The sequence below is a fragment of the Coptis chinensis genome, chromosome 3 (genome assembly GCF_015680905.1).
Source record: "Coptis chinensis isolate HL-2020 chromosome 3, ASM1568090v1, whole genome shotgun sequence".
NCBI classification, from domain to species: Eukaryota; Viridiplantae; Streptophyta; class Magnoliopsida; order Ranunculales; family Ranunculaceae; genus Coptis; species Coptis chinensis.
In genome coordinates this window covers 88,182,440-88,203,381 of record NC_141458.1, presented here as the reverse complement: position 1 = coordinate 88,203,381, position 20,942 = coordinate 88,182,440, and the positions used below count along the sequence as shown (strand labels likewise).

The window sequence follows — 20,942 nt, the reverse complement described above, 5'->3', positions numbered from 1 at the left end:
GCAGGTGAAATTAAAATTTAAGAAGTGTAAGATTCTTTTTCTTTTCTTTTTTCTATTTCTTATTTTTATAATTTCAAGTCTACATTTATGTTTCTTTACACGATACTGCTCGATTAGTTTCAATTTATACATCTATCTTTTGGTTGACATAATGCAGTTCCAAGTATAACTGTCCCTAGGACTCTTGAGTTGGCTACTCCTCAGGTTATTCTTTGAACTCAATGTTTCCTCTGTGAGGCATAAGCATACAAGGGACTAAGGCTTAAAGTAGCTTGAGTTTGTTTTTAATAACTTGATGAAATCAGATAGGGAGGCATGAATAAAGAGTATATATAAAGTTCTAATAGAAGGGTTTATGGAGGTTTGTAACTGTTGCACATTCTTAACCTTTCTATTATCATAAAAGGATCTCTTAGATAGTGAAAACCTTATGGATAGATATCTAAAACAAATAGTTCATATGATCTTTTTTCCTTCAGATATAAGCTGAGTCATAGAATGGGAGAAAATGTGAAGTTTTTTCCATTTGCCAACTCTATGTTTCTTAGCTTAAGGTTGACTCTATGTTTCAATAGTTCGTGTATGCTATACCTTAGAATCGCATCTCTGCAATTTGAATTTTTTAATCAGTTTTCAATGCATTATATGTAAATTTGTTAAAAAATAATATGTGAAATTTATTATTCGTATATTGTAATGTTCATTATGATTAGTGTGGATAGAGCACTCTATATTAGTTTTGGTTCATTACTGTTTTCTCAAGAAAACCTTTTTTTTTTTAAGTAGAATTTATTGGAAAGGACGTGCAAAGCACTGTTACAGTTAGTGATTGAGAACATAACAAGTTCTGAAACTGAAAGGAAAACATACAGGGAACTAAAAGAAAATAACATCCCTAGAATAGTACATCCCCAGAGTCGACCATTATCACATGAGGCCAATCCAGTACCAAGTTCCTGAATTGGTATTGTCGCCTTTTCTCATAATTAGACATCCAATACCACAACACCCCTTTGATCTCCCTAGCCGTTTGTGAGACTGAACATTCTTTATTCCTGAAAATATGATGATTTATGTTCTTCCATATTACCCAAATAACAACATATGGTAATAGACTCCAAATAATCGATCCAAAACTCTTCCCTCTTCTTCTCGGCCAATTTGCAAGAAATTCTTCTACTAAAGCGGCTTGCGCTAGCAAAGGAAACGCCATAACCATTGGTTGGAGCATGAGAGTCCATACCTCCAAAGCAAAGCGGCAATGCAAGAACACATGACTAATGCTCTCCATAAGCATATTACACATAGTACAAATGGGAGAAACCATCGTACCTCTACGAACTAGAGTATCCTCCATTAAGGTGCTCCCAAGCATGACACACCAAAAGAAGAACTTCACTTTTAGAGGAATAGGGATTTTCCAGACAACTCTTGAAGGAAAAGGGGTGGATATTTGTTCCGGAGGACGATCATATTCACGGATTTTATCATAGAAAGAGCTAACAGAAAAGGTGTTGGTCTTGGTCCACCGCCATAAGCAACTGTCCACTTCATCATTCAATTGGACTGTCTCGAGTAACACGGTTAGATTAGCATATTGTTAGACTTCCCAATCATTCAAACATCTTCTCAAAAACAAATTCCATGCAAAATGACCATTCTGCATGTGTCCAAACTCATGAACATATCCCTTTTTATTAGTGGACGCTTGAAAAATAAGAGGGAATTGGTCAGCCAGAGGCACTTCACTGAGCCATACATTCTTCCAAAATAAGCATTTCTGCCCATTTCCCACTCTTAAAATACGGCAGTACCTTCAGTATGCCTCTCTAAAGGCTACAACCGTGAGATTGAGTTGTTTCCTTGGGCCACCATCTTTGGTTGTCATTGCTATACTTTGCACAAATCACAGCATGCCAAAGAGAGTTTTCTTCCACCATGTATCTCTATAGCCATCTCCCAAGTAGAGCTTGATTCATGACTACAAGTTTTCGCAGCCCGAGACCCCCCATCTTCTTTGGGTAAACAGACTTTCTCCCAATCTACTAGATGGTATTTCCTTTGTTCATCCGAAGATCCCCAAATAAAGTCACGAATCAATCATTCAATAATTTCAGCCACACCTTTCGGAATACAAAGTAAAGACATGACATAAATGGATAAATTTGAGAGAACACTACTGGCAAGGATCAAACGCGCCCCTTTAGACATTAGTTTACACCTCCATCCACCGAGTCTCCTTTGAACTGTATCGATGACTGGCTCCCATGCCTTCTTGTTTCTGTAAGTTGACCCAAGAGGTATACCTAGATACTTACAAGGGAGTTGTTCGACAGCACACCCCATTGCTTGAGATAACTCAGCCAAGTGTTCTACCTTCCCAACCGCGAGAATAGAAGTCTTTGCCATGTTTGTTTTCAGACCCAAACGGCTTGGAAAATAAGCAACACTGCTTTGATAATAAGCAACTGTGAGACAGAAGCATTAAGCAAGAAGAGAGTATCATCTTCGAATTGAAGAACAACAACTTCATGACCATTCGCTGCTGCTTTACACCCTCTAATATAGCCCAAATCTCTTGCTTTAATGACCAATCTATTTAATGCCTCCATTACAATGTTAAAGAGAAAAGGAGAAATAGGATCCCCTTGACACAAGCCTCTCTGGTTGCGAAAATACCCAGCAGGAGATCCTTCGACAAGCACCAAAAAAGAGGCAGAAGTAATACAAGTCATAATCCAATTCCTATATCTTTTCCCAAACCCCATCCTCTTTAACAAATAATTCAAAAACTCCCAGTTCACATGATCATATGCTTTTGATATATCCACCTTGCACACAACTCCATTATCCTTATTCTTAAGTCGAGTATCAATACAGTCATTAGCTATCATAGGCCCATCTAAGATCTGTCGACCCCCAACAAAGGCACACTGTTGCTGCTGTGAAATAATTGATGGTAGCACCCTTTTGATTCTAGTGGCGAGGACTTCAGATATTATCTTGTAGATTCTACCGACAAGACTAATCGGTCTAAAATCCGTTAAAGATGTAGCGTCGGGTTTCTTAGGTATGAGTGTGATGAAAGTACTATTGTTTCTTTTGTCCATGGTCAATTGATCTTAAAACTCCCGCACTACGTCCATGAAATCAGATTTAAAGAAATGCCAACACCTTTTATAAACACACATTTGAAGTCCATCTGGTCCTGGAGCTCTGTCAAGAAAACATATGTCATTACTGTTTTCACTTTCAATGCGAACACAATACCGCTATTATTGAGAGAGTCCAAATCCTAAAGCTTCATATAGGTTCTTGGATAATGACCTATAACAATAATAGGAATTTTAAAATTTTGTTTGTGTTCTTGCTGGTAAGTTTTGTTTTCACTGAACTGTACTGCTAGGTTAAGATATCAGATCGATACAGAGCTTTTTCCTGTGTTTGTGTATTCGAAGAACTTATAGATGGTGCAACTTTCTATAATCAAATTGTCTATGAGACTATGATTATTGTTTGTAATTGCAAATATTTTTGGTGTATTAGTTTGTATTATGTCTTATTGAAGTTCACCCTTGGGTTCGGGTCGATCGTGTAGCTCCTGATGAGCGAGCCTCTTGACTCAGCTGTCTTATCTCGCTTGAAGCAATTCTCGGCCATGAACAAGTTCAAGAAATTAGCAATCATAGTAAATACTCCGTACCTATTTTACTAATTAATGATACTTCTTTGTCAAATAGCTCAAATTGAGCACTGAGATTAAGGTGCTTTGAGGGTCTAGAGCAAAAAGTATTTACTTGAAGCATTAGATCTATCACGAATGTCTCAAAGTGTATGATATATTCATCAATAATAATAAACTTCTATTGATTCAAACTCTTTCATATTATTTTAAGTTCAAACTGTTTTCCTTTATGTTCAATATCACTAAACAATCTCATATCTTTTTTTGTGTCTGCCTTTCAATCACTACAAGCTCAATGCTGGAAAAAAGTATAATGTCAGCGATTATACAATGATCCGAACAAGCTTAACACAATTCTTGAAGGATAATTGGTATGTACTTATTATTTTTCTTTCTCATTTCTTATGCACTTATTCATTTTCAGCAAATTATTGATGCATCACTGATTGTATAAAATTGTAAGAATTCAATTCCAAGGATTGCAACCCTGAAAACCTAATAGTGTGTTTCCATTTTAAATTTCTAATATAACTCTTTGATTTTTATTAGCGCAATGCCCAACTACCTTAACTCTTGAGTGGCTCCAATATTTGTCCTTCCACCAGTAGCTTTCCACCAAAATCCCTTCAAAATAATGAAAACATCTTGATAAAAATTCATGAAGCAGCCACAAAACACAACTAGATGGAGTGATAAGAAAAAACTAAAGAGACCTTTAACCAGACTTTTCTAAAGAATGGATGAGAACACTATTAAACCACTGATCGAATGATTGAATTACATAGCAAGATGCATGATATCAGTGCAAACTCCAAACTAATTCTTTTATTTTCTTTTTACAAGTAGAAGGGGGAGGGGGGAATAAACAATAGACTGTGAAAGTGGGAAGTCTATGGAAGTGCTTTTTACAATAGCACTCCCAAGTTTTTCTACAATAACACTCCAGAGTTTTCAAAAACTCAAAACCTTGCCAAACTTACTACACACTACAAGAGTAATCTCAGTCGATAAATCTGTAGTACTTCTTAGTATCACCGAGCAGGTTCCGTTTACCATACTTTTTATACCATAGTTTATACCACACCCCCTTACAAAGCGAATTAAGCGCTAATAATTTGTGGATATGATCTACTAACCATAGATAACATCTCCACAAAAATTCATCTCATTTGGAAATCTCTAACCTAGTTAAAAGCTGTTGTAAACTTTGAATTTTTTTTAACAGTTTAGATTTTTTGATTTTGCAATCATGTTTTGACATAGTTAAACATTATCAAATGAGGTGAAATTTTATAGAGGTGATCTTCATGGTCAGTTGAATACATCCACAAAAAACTAGGTTATAATTCATGTTGTAAGTAAAGTTGTGAGGTGTGGTATAAAATATGGTATGAAAAGTGTGGTAAACGGAACCTGCTCGTAGTATCACACTTAACTTAAAGAATGTAATAATCATTTTCTTTCAAATGTGCGCGTGAATAGAGCTCTTTTATGATTAAGTTTGCTTCAGGAATATATACTATCTTTGGGTATTGTCGGGTTTCCAGTTTCACGAAATTTGACTGAACTCCTATTTTATAGTGAACTAAGTATGCCTCAATGTTTAGATCGTTCTTTAATCATTCATTTTTTTTTCGTATCATTTTTTTTAAAATTTCTTTATATGTGTGGACAAATAGTGCCAGTATGTATAACCTTATGTTGGGCTATTGCCGAAATGGTTGTATGTATATGTATGTAATTCGTCTAAAGACCTTGGTATCGGTCTCAAAGCTCTAGACTTCTGTAAGTATATGTATTTTTTAACTGTATAGTTTTCCATTCAGTACTGATTTTTCCAATTGATTGCATTCACTTACCCACTTTTGTTTTGCAGTGTAGTTTTCACTTAACAGGTTAGTGTTTTTCTCTTAACCAAAAAGAAGAAGGAAAAGTTGGTATCAAACTTTCATTGGAAATTGGAACTTTTGTTGCGTTTGTCTCATATTATTTGTCTTTGTTGATGTTTGCATTTGCTTGCACTGCTGTAGAAATCATCTCCTCTGAGGGATCTCTATTTAAGGAATCAAATGAAAAAGTAGCAGTATGATGCCCAACACATGGTAACCGACTACACTTTTTTTTCCCTTAAAACACTTAAAAACGTTGATCAATTTAAAATAAGTGTATGAGCATCTCCTTGATTGATTTTTTCTTTGTTCATGTCCTATATGTGTCTCTGTGCGAGTTTTAGTGTTTAGTATAATGAATTCCTAGAGCAATATAATTACGTACCTTTGTCCAGTGTTTACTCTGGGGATGATTGTAGTAATGGTTATGATGAATGATAAACAAAAGTTAAAGAAAGAAAATTTAGGAGAATAAAACCAAAGATGTAGTAGAGTTTTACCTTTTTATTCTAAGCTTTTGTTATCTTTGCCAACTTATCCATAGTGATGTTATATATATACACACACATAATAGGGACTCCACGCATATAGAAGTCTAATACAATGGGAACTCTATTATCCTGTTTTGGACTTGTACGACTTGTCTTTATTACAAAGATATCAATATTGGAATTAGGGCTGGATATGGACTTTAGGATGTAATCTTGATTAAAAAGAAATGAAAAGTATTAAAGTTTTTGGGTTGGACCTAAAACATTTATTAGGTGTTATAGTTTTTGGTTTTAGGATGTAATCTTGTATGTTATTTATGATGTTTATTGATGTTGTGATCAAATACTAATTAAGTCAAGTTTAGATTCATAAAACATGATCCGTTCTAGAATAATAACTTGTACTGCTGCTGTTGTTGCTTCCATTCCCTAATATCTTTGACTTTGAGACGGAATTGAAGGCGTTGAATGAGATCTTGATGACGGGTGGCTCAAAGGCTGAGAATTCTCTCTATCCAAGTATGAATAAAATTATACTATAATATAAATTAAAATGGTAAATTCAACTAAGAAAAAATAATTTCTTCGTATTTAAAACAAAGTAACTAATATTCAGAATAATAAGTTTTCAATCGGATTGCAGTTCTACTCGATTGAGTCTTTTTCTAGGTGAGAGTCTGGGCAATATCATTAGCTGTTGCGATCATTGGAGTCTTTGATAATGTTGACTATTTTCGCATATTTTGTACCAGTTTTCTTCAATTCGATGTTCTATTTCTCCAAATCAATGAATTGTTGCTGAACGCCAACGTGGTGAACTTGAAGAGATTGGAGTAGTACACTTAGATACTGATTTGTCTCTTCAAGATTGTTTATTTGGATTGTTGCTTCTGCAACTTGACTACGTCTCATCAATAATTCTTTGAAGTTGAAGTCTCTGATTTCAAATTCATAGATATGATGCATATAACCAAGTGCTTCTTCAATTGCTGCATTTTCTGATTTCTACTATGTTACTTCGGGAGTTTTTGTGAAAGTTTTAGTCATTTCTTCATTTGTAGCTAAAACTGGTACTTGTATAGTCACATTTGAAGTAAATTTCTCTCCATCTAAAATGGTGTTGTATATAGGTTCTTCATAAATATCGAGTGATAGTAGTATGGTATTTAGTATTGTTCTTCTTGAAGCTTGAATAACTCTAGTGTAATCCATTTCTCTGCAATAAACAATTTTATCAAGAATAACAATATGTACGTCTTAGTTTAGAATGTTTATAGTAGAATTAACAACAACTAAGTGTGCAAGGCGGCAATTTTTTTAAATGATTAGGGATTTGATGCTGTTGTTTGAAAGAAGCTATTAGAATGTTGAATGATAATATCAATTTTGCTATATAAACAATAAAGACTACACAATTTAGGTGACCAAATATTTCAATAAAAGACATCATAAAAGAAACGACTAAAGTAAGGTAATAGACCTAATTGAATCAAATGAAAACTCTTAAACACCTTGATCAATTTAAAATAAGTATACGAACAGCTCCTTGCTCAATGAAAAATCATACGTCTGCGCCTCAGTCTGGGCGGGTCCTTTGAATTTGAATTTCCAAAATCCAGAGTCCAATATACTGTGTCACTTCCAAGCAAGGATAGTCCCTTCGTTCACTCTACTTGAATTGGCTTTCAGTGGTACAAGGCCCTACTCATGTTGGGTGAATCGAAAATATGGTAGATTACCTAGGTGTTGAAGATTGGAGATAAAATTACGTACCTTTGTCCAGTCTTTACTTTGGGGATGATTGTAGTAATGGTTCTGATGAATTGATAAACAAAAGTTAAAGAAAGATAATTTAGGAGAATATAACCAAAGATGCAGTAGAGTTTTACCTTATTATTATAAGCTTTTGTTATCAGCTCTTTTGTGGGGAAACTTTACTGCATCTTTGATTATATTCTCCTAAATTTTCTTTCTTTAACTTTTGTTTATCAATTCATCAGAACCATTACTATAATCATCCCTAAAGTAAACACTGGACAAAGGTACGTAATTATATCTCTAATCTTCAACACCTAGGTAATCTACCATATTTTCGATTCACCCAACTTGAGTAGGGCTTTGTACCACTGAAAGCCAATTCAAGTAGAGTGAACGAAGGGACTATCCTTGCTTGGAAGTGACACAGTATATTGGACTCTAGATTTTGGAAATTAAAATTCAAAGGACCCGCCTAGACTGAGGCGCAGACGTATGATTTTTCATTGAGCAAGGAGCTGTTCGTATACTTATTTTAAATTGATCAATGTGTTTAAGAGTTTTCATTCGATTCAATTAGGTCTATTACCTTACTTTAGTCGTTTCTTTTATGATGTCATTTATTGGAATATTTGGTCACCTAAAATGTGTAGTCTTTATTGTTTATATAGCAAAATTGATATTATCATTCAACAGTCTAACAATTCTTTCAAAATTTATGATGGCTTAATGTTGTAGCTTATACTTTATGAAATAGTTACTTCAAACTGTCATCACCTCAATTTGTGGGAAGCCATGAGAAAAGCTTATTATATGCGTCAATGACTCCTTCATTGACATTTAATTTCAAAAATCTTCTGTCTCTTTTGCAACACTAAACTCAACCACCTAATTTTCAAACAACAACATCAAATCCCTAATCATTTAAAAAAATTGCCTCCTTGCACACTTAGCTGTCGTTAATTCTACTATAAAAATTCTAAACTAAGACGTACATACTGCTAATCTTGATAAAATTGTTTATTGCAGAGAAATGGATTACACCAGAGTTATTCAAGCTTCAAGAAGAACAATACTAAATGCCGTACTACTATCATTCAGTATTTATGAAGAACCTATATACAACACCATTTTAGATGGAGAGAAATTTACTTCAAATGTGACTATACAAGTACCGGTTTTAGCTACAAACGAAGAAATGACTAAAACTTTCACAAGAACTCCCGAAGTAACACAATTGAAATCAGAAAATGCAGCAGCTGAAGAAGCACTTGGTTATATGCATCATATCTATGAATTTGAAATCAGAGACTTCAACTTCAAAGAATTATTGATGAGACGTAGTCAAGTTGTAGAAGCAACAATCCAAATAAACAATCATGAAGAGACAAATCAGTATCTAAGTGTACTACTCCAATCTCTTCAAGTTCACCACATTGGTGCTCGGCAACAATTAATTGATTTGGAGAAACAGAACATCGATTTGAAGAAAATTGGTACAAAATATGCGGAAATAGTCAACATTATCAAAGACTCCAATGATTGCAATAGCTAATGATATTGCCCAGACTCTCACCTAGAAAAAGACTCAATCAACTAGAACTGCAATCCGATTGAAAACTTATTATTCTGAATATTAGTTACTTTGTTTTAAATACGAAGAAATTATCTTTTCTTAGTTGAATTTACCATTTTAATTTATATTAGTATAATTTTATTCATACTTAGATAGAGAGAATTCTCAGCCTTTGACCCACCCGCCATCAAGATCTCATTCAACGCCTTCAATTCTATCTCCAAGTCAAAGATATTAGGGAATGGAAGCAACAACAGCAACAGTACAAGTTATTATTCTAGAACAGACCATTCTTTATGAATCTAAACTTGACTTAATTAGTATTTGATCACAACATCAATAAACATCAGAAATAACATACAAGATTACATCCTAAAGCCAAAAACTATAACACCTAATAAATGTTTTGGGTCCAACCCAAAAACTTTAATACTTTTCATTTCTTTTTAATCAAGATTACATCCTAAAGTCCATATCCAGTCCTTATTCCAATATTGATATCTTTGTAATAAAGACAAGTCGTACAAGTTTAAAATAGGATAATAGAGTTCCCATTGTATTAGACTTCTATATGCGTGGAGTCCATATTGTGTGTGTGTATATATATAATAACATCACCATGGATAAGTTGGCAAAGATAACAAAAGCTTAGGATAAAAAGGTAAAACTCTACTGCATCTTTGGTTTTATTCTCCTAAATTTTCTTTCTTTAACTTTTGTTTATCATTACTACAATCATCCCCATAGTAAACACTGGACAAAGGTACGTAATTATATTGCTCTAGGAATTCATTATACTAAACACTAAAAGTCACACAGAGACACATATATGACATGAACAAAGAAAAAATAAATCAAGGAGATGTTCGTACACTTATTTTAAATTGATCAATGTGTTTAAGTGTTTTCATTTGATTCAATTAGGTCTATTACCTTACTTTAGTTGTTTCTTTTATGATGGAAGTTTACTAGGAATTCTATTAGGATCTATTTATATTTCATCAACAACATCTCTATTGCTCAATGAGCTTTTGATATATGCCAATGGAAATTATTCCAGCCAATGGTTTTTTTTTTTTTTTTTTTTAAATGATAAATAGAGTTTTTTGTCTAGCTACCTCTCTATTGCTCAATGAGCTTTTGATATATGCCAATCTCATTCCCGCTAAGTTCACATTGACATATGCAAAGCTGAACATTGATGTATTTTATTGTTATATTTTTTTGGCTCTTAATGTGTATGGGTGAAGTATTCAAGTTATGTAGAAGCAAATTGAATTGGTTAGTAAGTAACAACATATCAATTGAAACGACTACTCATAATCAAAATAAAGAGTGGTTATAAAGAAAATTTCCCTTCTCAACTAATTGTTTAATTCCTCTTTCATTAAAAAAATAGCTAAATTTTATTTTCTTTTGCAAAGTAGTAGAATCACTACAATCAGGTAATAAGGTGTTTTGTAAGGTCATTCATGATAGCTTATTAACAAGTTGAGATTATTTTAGTAGTTTAGATTTTGTTTTTCAGTTTTTAAGTTTTACACAAATAATAATATACCAATAAATGCTAAACTTATCTGAATTCTTATTCATTTTGCAGGACATTGAATTTCATATACGCAGAAAAAAAAAATGGAATACGAAACAGTGATAGATGCCAATATCATGAAAAGCAATATTGGAAGTGGTCCTAATAAGGAACGGAATTTACACACCACCAATTTACAAGACCACATTGAAAGTTAACAAATATTCTTCTACAGTTATTGTGGACGTACCAATATTGAAAGAAATCATGAAAGAGGATGCGGATGAGTATGACAAGATATACGAAGAAAGAGACACATTGGAATCATTTTGTGGAACTGTACAAAATTGTGAAATCGAATCAGAGAACGAAGCAGCAGAACAAGCTATACAATTACTCTACAACGTGTATCAATATGAAGTTAGAGATTATAATTTCAAAGAACTCCAAGAAGCTAAGAAAGAAAACAAAGAACTCCGAAAGATAAGGAATGACGCAAAAAAAGAAATAAATGAACTAAAGGAAGCTAATAGACAATTTTTTGAAATGAATCAATATCTCCACAATGACATCATGAAATTTGAACAAGAAAACAAAGAACTCAGGACAACCATTCCAAAAGGTCAAGATAAGAATGCAGAAATGGCAAAGAGTGAAGAACACAAAACAATATACATCAGTGACAGTGAAGAGAATGATGGAGTATTAGAAAATGGTGAAGAACACTTGACAATATACATTAGCAACAAACGAATAGATTTTTTTATTTTATTTTACTTGGGATTATTTCATTATTTCCTCCTGTTCAACTTATTTAAATTTCAATAGTTAAATGGGACTTCAATGATAGATTTATGTTATATTGATATATTTAATTGAATATATGATGTTTAAATAGGATAATGTCCAAAAATATTTGCCAGGTAATGCTGAACTCTTGCCAAGATTGGCTATGGGGATGCTGAATGGAGCACTTTCAGTGCGTAAAAGAGCATTAGATAAATGATTGGCTATGATATAAGTGGGTGGGAATGGGGAAAGAGATGGAGAGAACATAGGAGTTGGCCAGAATTCATCAAAACTTATATTCTTATTAGCCAAAGCTGCATCATAGGAGTATAAATTCTCAGGTGTATTGTGTGGCACACTCCCAAGTTGGGGTTGATGGGAACTGAGTTTAGAAGGTATAACATGGGAATTTGAGTATGTTGGTGATGGTTAGGGAGATATTGAAGGAACGGAGTCTCTGAAAACGCCATAACTCCAGCTATAACTCCTTGCAAACAACAAAGAAGAAGGTGACCCCTGTGACTCCAATACAGTCTAAGGTGGAGAAGGGAACCTCTTAAGGGGATTAGTTGTCGGACTCCCAACATAATCTGGTATAAACCGTGGGGACATAGGTGTCGATGGTTCCGAGTTCACATCTGACAATGTCGGGCAATACAAGACAGATAGGAATATCCTACCATAAGAAGTTTCAACAGGTGTAAATCCAAAATGATGCATCTCCTTCTCCTCTCTATGAGTAAAAGGCTCAACAAAAGAAGACACCTTATGAGCAAGACTGAAATTATGGATCTGAGCAGACGAATTCAAGTATCGATATAGTTTGTAAGCAAGTAATATCCTAACAATCATATACAAAGATCTTAACAATATAATCGACTTCTTATACAAAGAATGAGAACTATTACCACCATTACTCTTATTCCCACGTCCAGAATCTTTACCACTCTTCTGGCTTTCATACTGCACAATCCACCTCTCTATAATCCTCTCACTCTTTGTTTCGATCATAAACCCTTCCCTCCTTGAATTCCAACTACTAGGAAACAACTGGTCTTGCCCACTAGGTTAAAAACCAACAGGATCAATATCCACTGGCCTCTTCACTAATACAACATCAACAACCATAGGTTCCAAATTACTCTGTCTCCAAAGGTCAAGATTCTCTAACACCGCCGGACATTCTTTAAGTGCTAAATTAAACCATTTATCTTTAGGCCTAACATGAGAAGACGAAGTTGGAGATGGAGACGACAATAAAATCTGCTCTCCACTATAATTACATGACGATACACAAGGTCACCACCTTGATTCAAGTATAATGTGTAAACTTCTAGCAAAAAACTCAGCTATTATTTGCTCGGTTTTCAGTGGTTCAGAAGAACCAATGATGTGATGATGCCATCTTTTTTTTAATCCATTAATACCCTTGAACTCAATTCGGCCTCATTGGGGTTGTCCACGTCAGCAGGAGCATTAAGAAAAAGTAGGAGAAAAAACTGCCCAACTAAGAGTCTCAATTAAATTCGGATGTCGTTATATGAAAAAAGCTTTTGAACCTCTTTTCAAGTTTCTATTGTCAGTTAATAAGATGGGAACTTCTATAGTTATCTATTTCTAATTTGGATAAGTATTGCTTAATTCAACTTCTACACACGGTACAAGTCCAAAGTAGCTGCACTTCTAAAACTAAAATAAGACTTTTTAAACCTATAAATACAACACAACAATGCCTCAAGTAATATAATTTTGGGTTAACAAATATTAACACCCCTAGATGGCCAATTAGGCCTTTTCTTTGTAGTAGCTCTAAATCCTTGTTTATGATGATAAGTAATTGGCCATCTAGGGGAGTAATATTCGTTAACCCTATAATTTTAAGAAAACTTATCATCATAAACAAGGATTTATAGCTACTACAAAGAAAAGGTACACATGACAATAATTTTTTTTTCAATCTTGTTAGATTTTTTAATAGTATTAGTTAACATGTGTTATTTTAATCCATGAATTCAGCATAAATATTCAAATCGATAGTTATATGCTTTAGACTGTGAATTTCAGACCATGACCAGTACTAACAACCACAAGCCTAGGCATCCTATCAACAAGTCCTAATTCTTTACACATATGAAAACCTTTATAAAAAGCATAAATATTCCCAAGATTTCCTCCAGGAATAATAACCCAATCCGGTACTTCCTAATCAAACTGCTGCAAAATTTCGATCGCACCTGTTTTCTGCCTTTCCAGCCTCAAATAATTCAAAGAATTCACAAGATAAATAGGCAACTCAGCCGTAATCTCCCTAATCAACTCCATACAGCCATGAAAATCCGTATCAAGACTCAAAACAAAAGCACCATTCGCAATAGGTTGAACCAATTGCGCCATCGATATTCTATCCGTAGGTAAAAACACAATGGCAGGAATACCAGTTGATAAGAGCCCAAAACTGTAGTTTTAACACCTTAACAATCATACTTTTAGACCAATTATATGAGTAATAATTAAGAATTAATACTGATTACGTGTTTTTATGAATTTCAGGCTTCAAAGTCTATTATGTGCAGAAATGTGCCACTTTAGCGAGATAAAGGAGAAAAGGTCGGTTGCTAAGGAGTTCTGTGAATAAAGGCCAAGATTCAAGGAGACAAAGCCTTTGTAAAGCCCGGTCAAAAACTGAAAAGTCAACACGGGCAGAAACAGTGCACAAGTCAGCAGAACTTCCGAAGGCCGTATCTTTGGACTCAGACCTCGGAATTGGGAGTATCTTATGTCAAAACGACCGGCTCAGAAAGAGCTTTCCAATGGTCCAAGCCTTGGCCCAATCAGAGGAGCAGAAGTGGACAAAACATCTGTCGAAGCCAACTGCAACTGAATAGCCCATTTTGGACTAAAGAAATTGGGTTTTGGGCCCGATTTTCCGGCCCAAAATATGGCTCCAAGCCCATGCACGATTTTTGGATCTGAAAGTATAAAAACAAAAGCTTGACTCTTTGTTAAAGGTAGTTAGGTTAGGAAGCTAATGTTAATGGAGTTTAGGGTTAGAAAAATATAGATCTAGATTAGTTAATTACTTAGTTTTCATTCCATTAATTAGTTTCATTCTTTATTTTAGATTAGTTATTTAAATCATTGAATATCATTCATTAGATAAATAAAATAGTTGTTATTCATTCAATCATATCTTGTTCTTATTGTTCGATTAGATTTATAAAGTTAAGTACTTATTCCATAATGACATGTTCTTATTATTGTTCTTGTGTTGGGAATGATAATATAGAAATTTCATATCAAATTATTACTCTCACCATTGTTCCTTTTGGTTTGATTAGTTGAATTCAATTTAAGTTTAGACAGTTAAGAGTGGAACGAATCCTTACTCATTATATTGCATGATTATGTTTTGAGAGTAAGAAGAATTGATTTAAACGTAAGAACGGTAGGATTACGTATTAGTGTTGTTAACATTAATATTTAGGATTTTTACTGTTTTTACGGGTTATCACCAGTGACAACGCAATAAGCAGAAAATAAAACAGTCATACCCAAATCTTTAAACTACCAGTATCACTAATCCCACAATGTTTAACCAATAAATTAAATCATTCAAACCCAATATTTCTTTGACATACCTTTCAGCCCAAAACAAATTAGAATTACCTTCAAATGCACTAACAATATGGTCACCCATTCATTTTTACTCCAAATGCCACATCCATAAGGCAAAGTAGTTTTTCCAATACGTGAATCAAATAAAGTTTTTTTACCTATCAAATTTTTTTAATGCTTCCATATCATGTCTAATAGGTTGATATACAGTAAAAGAACATTAGGAACTAATTACTCATATTTGTACCATATGTACATGACTATAATCTTAATAAACTTCTTATTTTCTCTGTCTTCTTATTTTTATCATACATCTTTGTCTGAAAGTGTATGTTTTTATATTTTTAGGTGTGAATTGTCAAATTCCATTGGAATCTCAATATGGATCTACAAGAAGCAGAAAATGTATGATTTTTTAAAATAAGTATATTTTTTTTCAAAATGTGTATTGCTACATTTAGTTATTTTAATTAAAAAAATAATCTTTTACTTACTACAGTACGTGTGAACATAACACTTTTCCTTGGCTATCTTATATAAAAAAATATAAAAAGATCACTATGGAGATGAGGGCAGAGCAGTATTCAAGAGGGATTGAAGTGTCATTCAAGCCCATGCTGGAAGAAATAATGAAAGACATAAATCTAGATCAACCTTTTTACGAAAATTCATTTCATAACGGAATGTACAATGCAAGCGTCAGGGTGAGAAATGATGTAGTTGGTGTGGAAGGTACGTCTGAAATCATAAGTTTTAAAGGAGTACCATCAAAATCCCTTGAAGAGTCTGAAAACACTGCAGCAAGACGGGAAATTGAGTTTACACAAAAAGTTAATGAATTTGAAGTTGTTGACTACAACTTCAAGGACTTGAAAATCAAGCGAAAGTTCATTAAAGAACAACAAGAAAGAATCAAATTCCTCGAGAAATCAATGAATATCAAACAACGAACAAAGGCAAGTTTTTCATTTAATATAATTTTTCATATGTTATATATCACTAACTTTTAAAAGGTTAGGTTGGAAGAATTGAAGCACGTCGTGGAATATCTAGTATAGATATTATAAGTATTATTTTAGACAATACCAAGCTCATGATCAAGGAGAATAAAGAATGGTACTCAAGTCTCAACAAATTCAATAAAAAGATAAACAAATTCAATATTCATATTTTTTTGGTTAATTGTAATTTTTAAGTGTTTTACTAACTATAAATTGATTTAGCGAATTCAATTTAGAAAACTTATCCCTCTAAAATTCAAAGATAGATGATGCATTGCACCAAAATATTAAAGATGGACAACCCATAATTTTGCAATGAAATATTGGGAGAAAATCAATACAGGTGTCAACTATCAATTGACGTTCCAATCTTTAACATCAAAGATAATCACCCATTCTAAGGAAATTCAACAACTCGAGAAGATTCAGAAAATTCAGCATCAAAGAAAGCAATTGATTTTCTACGCAGTGAGATAAGCTTTGAAGTAGTAGACTATAACTATGAAGAAATAGAAGAAATTATTTGCAACGAACTTGAGATTGCAGGAAAGAACGACACGCTTAAAAATCAGTGCATACAAATTCAGGAAGAAGAAATTCAGAGTCTGAAAGAAGATATTGATTATCTAAAAGCAATTATAAAGAGGGAATGGTAGAATTAAGAGAGTTATCTTCACATTATTAGTGGATATTTAATTTATCTTATGGGACTATGTCGTTGTTATGATTATTCTCTCTACTTTGTTTGAGTATCTTATTATTTTTAAGTCATGAAAGTGTACAAGTCAGTATTTTATCCACACAGTATTTTCTATTTAATAACAATAATGTTTTTCACGTAATTATCTGTTCAATCTTGGAGATGAGATGACTTATTAGACATTTTTACATATATAGAATCATATGTTTAGTAATTTTTAAATCCAACAATTTTCTATATGAAACACAGCAAGAAACCAATCCTTGATGAAAGGGTGATTCTATGCAAATAAAATGTGAGACTTAGAAAATACAGTATAATTAGGTTAAGAGTCTAGGTTTGAAAACAAACAATTGATTGATAAATTAAGTTGATCACAAAGAAATAAACAATAAATGATTCAAATAAAAGAAAAATATGAATTTAAACAACCATGACAATTATTGTTTAGGTGCTACGTTGTCAATATATGTAATGCGATTATTTAAAAACAAAACAAACTTAAAAAAATTCAAGAGATAATAAAACAAATAAAGACAAACAATGAAATAAATAAATAATGAATAATTCATGTAATTAAACAAAATAGTAAATGAGGATTTATGAGTTTCAATATTACCTTCTTCACATGATCATAAATGCATATATCTTACCAACCTAGGTTCCTTTTCTTCATGTAGCAGAGATATCTCAAACAAACAAATACATAAAACAATGAAATTCAAATAAGGGAATACGGCCAGACAAATTGGTTTGGAAAGGAAAATAATAATGCACTTACATTTCAGTTGGAATTAATTAGATGAGGTATCCAGCTAACATTCACTTTTGTCCATTTCTCCAATGTAGCCAAATATACAACAAAGATATCTCAACAAAAACACAAGAAAAATAAATAAAAATAAATAAAAAGTAAAAGCAGAGGATATATAGCAATACTAAAAAATAAAAAAGTAATTAAAAGCGGAGATTCCGAGTCAGGCAAACGGGTAGAAATTAAAGGTCAATAAAATTACTTTAAAACTTACTCGGCAAAGTGAACTTTTCAATCCAACTTGATGTCGAAGTAATAAGGCATCAAAATAATGTCCATTTCTCCATGCAGCCAAATCAAACTTGATATACAGCGGAGATATCTCAAAAGAAAAAAAAAAGTCAAAACAGAGAATATATTGCCATACAGAAAGCAAAGTGATTAAAAACGGAGAATCCGGGAAGGAAAATAGACGGATAGGTTAAAATTAAAGATCAATACACTTACTCTGCAAACTGAACTTTTCAATCCAACAAGATGAATAGATGTCGCAGTAGTGCTTGACTAGAGATTTAGACCATTTGGGATATTATGCACAAGACCTACAATATCTTCACCTGCTAGAAGGCTACACACTCCTTGTAATAAAAAAAAACACAAAATTAACTACTACCCAATAAATAACATGCATTTCTTAGCGTCAAGAAACTACATCAAATAGAACACAAAAGTTCCAAATAAAAGCACAATACTTGATGAAAAAGAATCAAACAAAAGTAACCAATAATTACATAACTGTGCCAATCTCCCCAATGCAGAGGCTCACATTTCCCTAAGCTGTGTATCTGGAGATTGAAGCATCTCAACAAGAGGGAGGACAACTCCTCTGTGGACAATGTGCACCTGTAACAATCAAGTTATTAAAGAAAAACAATAATAAAATATGCATCAATAAACTTCTTTACATCCCTATGCTCCTGCCCTATCTCTAGGAGTTCATCCTCCACTAGCAGGTTCTTTTTCTTTTCCAACGCTTCTTATTTATGAAAGTTTGTCACTATTGAATCCGTATTTAATTTTTAGTTTAAATTTATAATACTAGCTTAAATTTCATATATGATTTACAACTATGTTCCTTTATAAACTATAATTATGACAAGGAATTGATACTAAGACTGTGTCATAGTATTTAAGATTTATAGAGAATTTTAAAGCCGCCTTGCAGATTTTGATTGTTATATATGAAAATCAAAATCTTCGATTGCAGTTATCCAACTAGAAAAGGTATAGGATTAAAACTTGTGTAGAATATTTTGTCCCACTTCTCGCTTCTAGCAAAGGTAACAAGCTTTTAGGAACAACACCCTCAACAACTCTTATGGAAGAAGTATCTAGGTATTTTTCTACGAATCTTGCAAGTAATGAAGATGATGCAGGAGCAATTTCTGATGGTTTAAAAACCACTGCATTTCCAGCTGCAATAGCTCCAATGATTGGATCAAGAGGTAACACTACTGGAAGGAAACAGAAGAGAAGTTTAAAAATGGTACAACTTCCTATAGAGAAACATGAAGCACTATAAAAAAAAACCAAAGAATATACTACCTCCAAAGAAATGTCATAGTTTTTAGAGTTCTTTTCAGCAAGATATGGCAACAGTTGAGGCTCCTGAAAAGTGTAGTGTTAAAAAATAAGCTTTCACGCAAGAACTATAATCAAAAGAAAGGGATAGCCTTACGGATTTTGTAACAATGAAAATGGTTGGTTACCTGTTTAGAAGCATCACAAGAAAAGGGTTCCAGAGCATCCAGTGTTACTATCCAAGGGGATATTGTTGTTCCTGAAAACATCCAAGAGCACAAAATAGGCTATGGTCGTCAAAATTAATGAATGGAAATGCAAAACAGTAAACATAAGAGCACAAATCCTTTATTAGAAACGCGGAATAGTAAAACTTTGCAGCTGTAATTTTGTGGTACATTGAACTCAATGTGCTTAACGAGCCATGGAAGATTATGGTTCACCAAGCAGTCAAGACAATATCTACAGCAGCAAAATCATGCTAAAATAAAAAGCAAAATTTCATGCCTTGATAATGGTTATATGAAAATTTTGAGTGAAATTGGTCCAAGACTACTTTTTCAGGTTTAAGTTAAATGATGTCCAACCATTAATACTAGCACCAATAAAGGAAAATTAAAGAAAACATTTTGTTTCGCAAAAGAACTGAATAAAGAGAGCATACAATCCACAGAGCAGCTAATAATCTTACCTTCAACCAAAGTTGAATCCACCAGAAGGGACTGGATGCTTACTTCCTCCAAAGTTGAAACCAGGCTGTGTAGCTTCACCAGGAGGATCTGTTGCTACCTCCCCATCATCCTCCAACCAATAAGTTTCAAGAATTTTCACTACTTTCTCATAAAAATCAGTGTTGTCATGGCTTTGGAGGTTCTCAATCTTCTCTAAGCCTTCTGCCTCATCAATAAGTTGAGCAAAGACATTCATGCCTTCAGTGTGGCCTGCGTTCTTCTCAGCTTCTCCAACCTTCAAAATATTCTCAAGCCGTTCTAGACAAACAATAACTATTCTTGGATCAGGGCAAATAAGTAGATCACATAATACAACCCTAGCTCACAAGGTACCTAACATCCAGGACGACAAATAGATAAATGCCCATTCAAACTATAATAATTAAAGAGGAAAAAGAAAATGAAAAGAATCATACTTAGTTTGCTCATTATCGCCACCAGAAGTAGCATTTGAGATTGCCCAAGTAGCTTCTTTCTTGATATCAAACTCAACAGTTTGCAGAAGATGGACATGAGGTCTAATAATATCAGCCACAATCACAGCCTACACAAATTAGAAAGTAGATATTAATCTCATGATCAATCCATATACTATAGTAAGCGGCACAACATCCAAAAATTAGTAAGTACATCAACGGTGGTAATAAAAAACACAAGTGTTCCTTGAATTTTTAACATGCTTATATATCAAGTAAGTTAATTTCTTTTATCCATTTATACTTAATGGTTTAATAGATCTGTCACAAGGACATGCCAATTCCTAAAGATAAATACCTCATTTGACACCCTCCATGCACTAGGCAAGTAATCAGTCACAAGATCCAAAGAGGCCAAAGAAATGACATTC

The 20,942-nt window shown here is 33.3% G+C and overlaps 1 pseudogene; it reads right to left on the bottom strand.

The window, feature by feature from the left end:
- Nucleotides 1-11,118: 11,118 nt before the first annotated feature.
- Nucleotides 11,119-14,107, bottom strand: LOC147511438 (autophagy-related protein 13b-like; annotated as a pseudogene).
- Nucleotides 14,108-20,942: the final 6,835 nt, after the last annotated feature.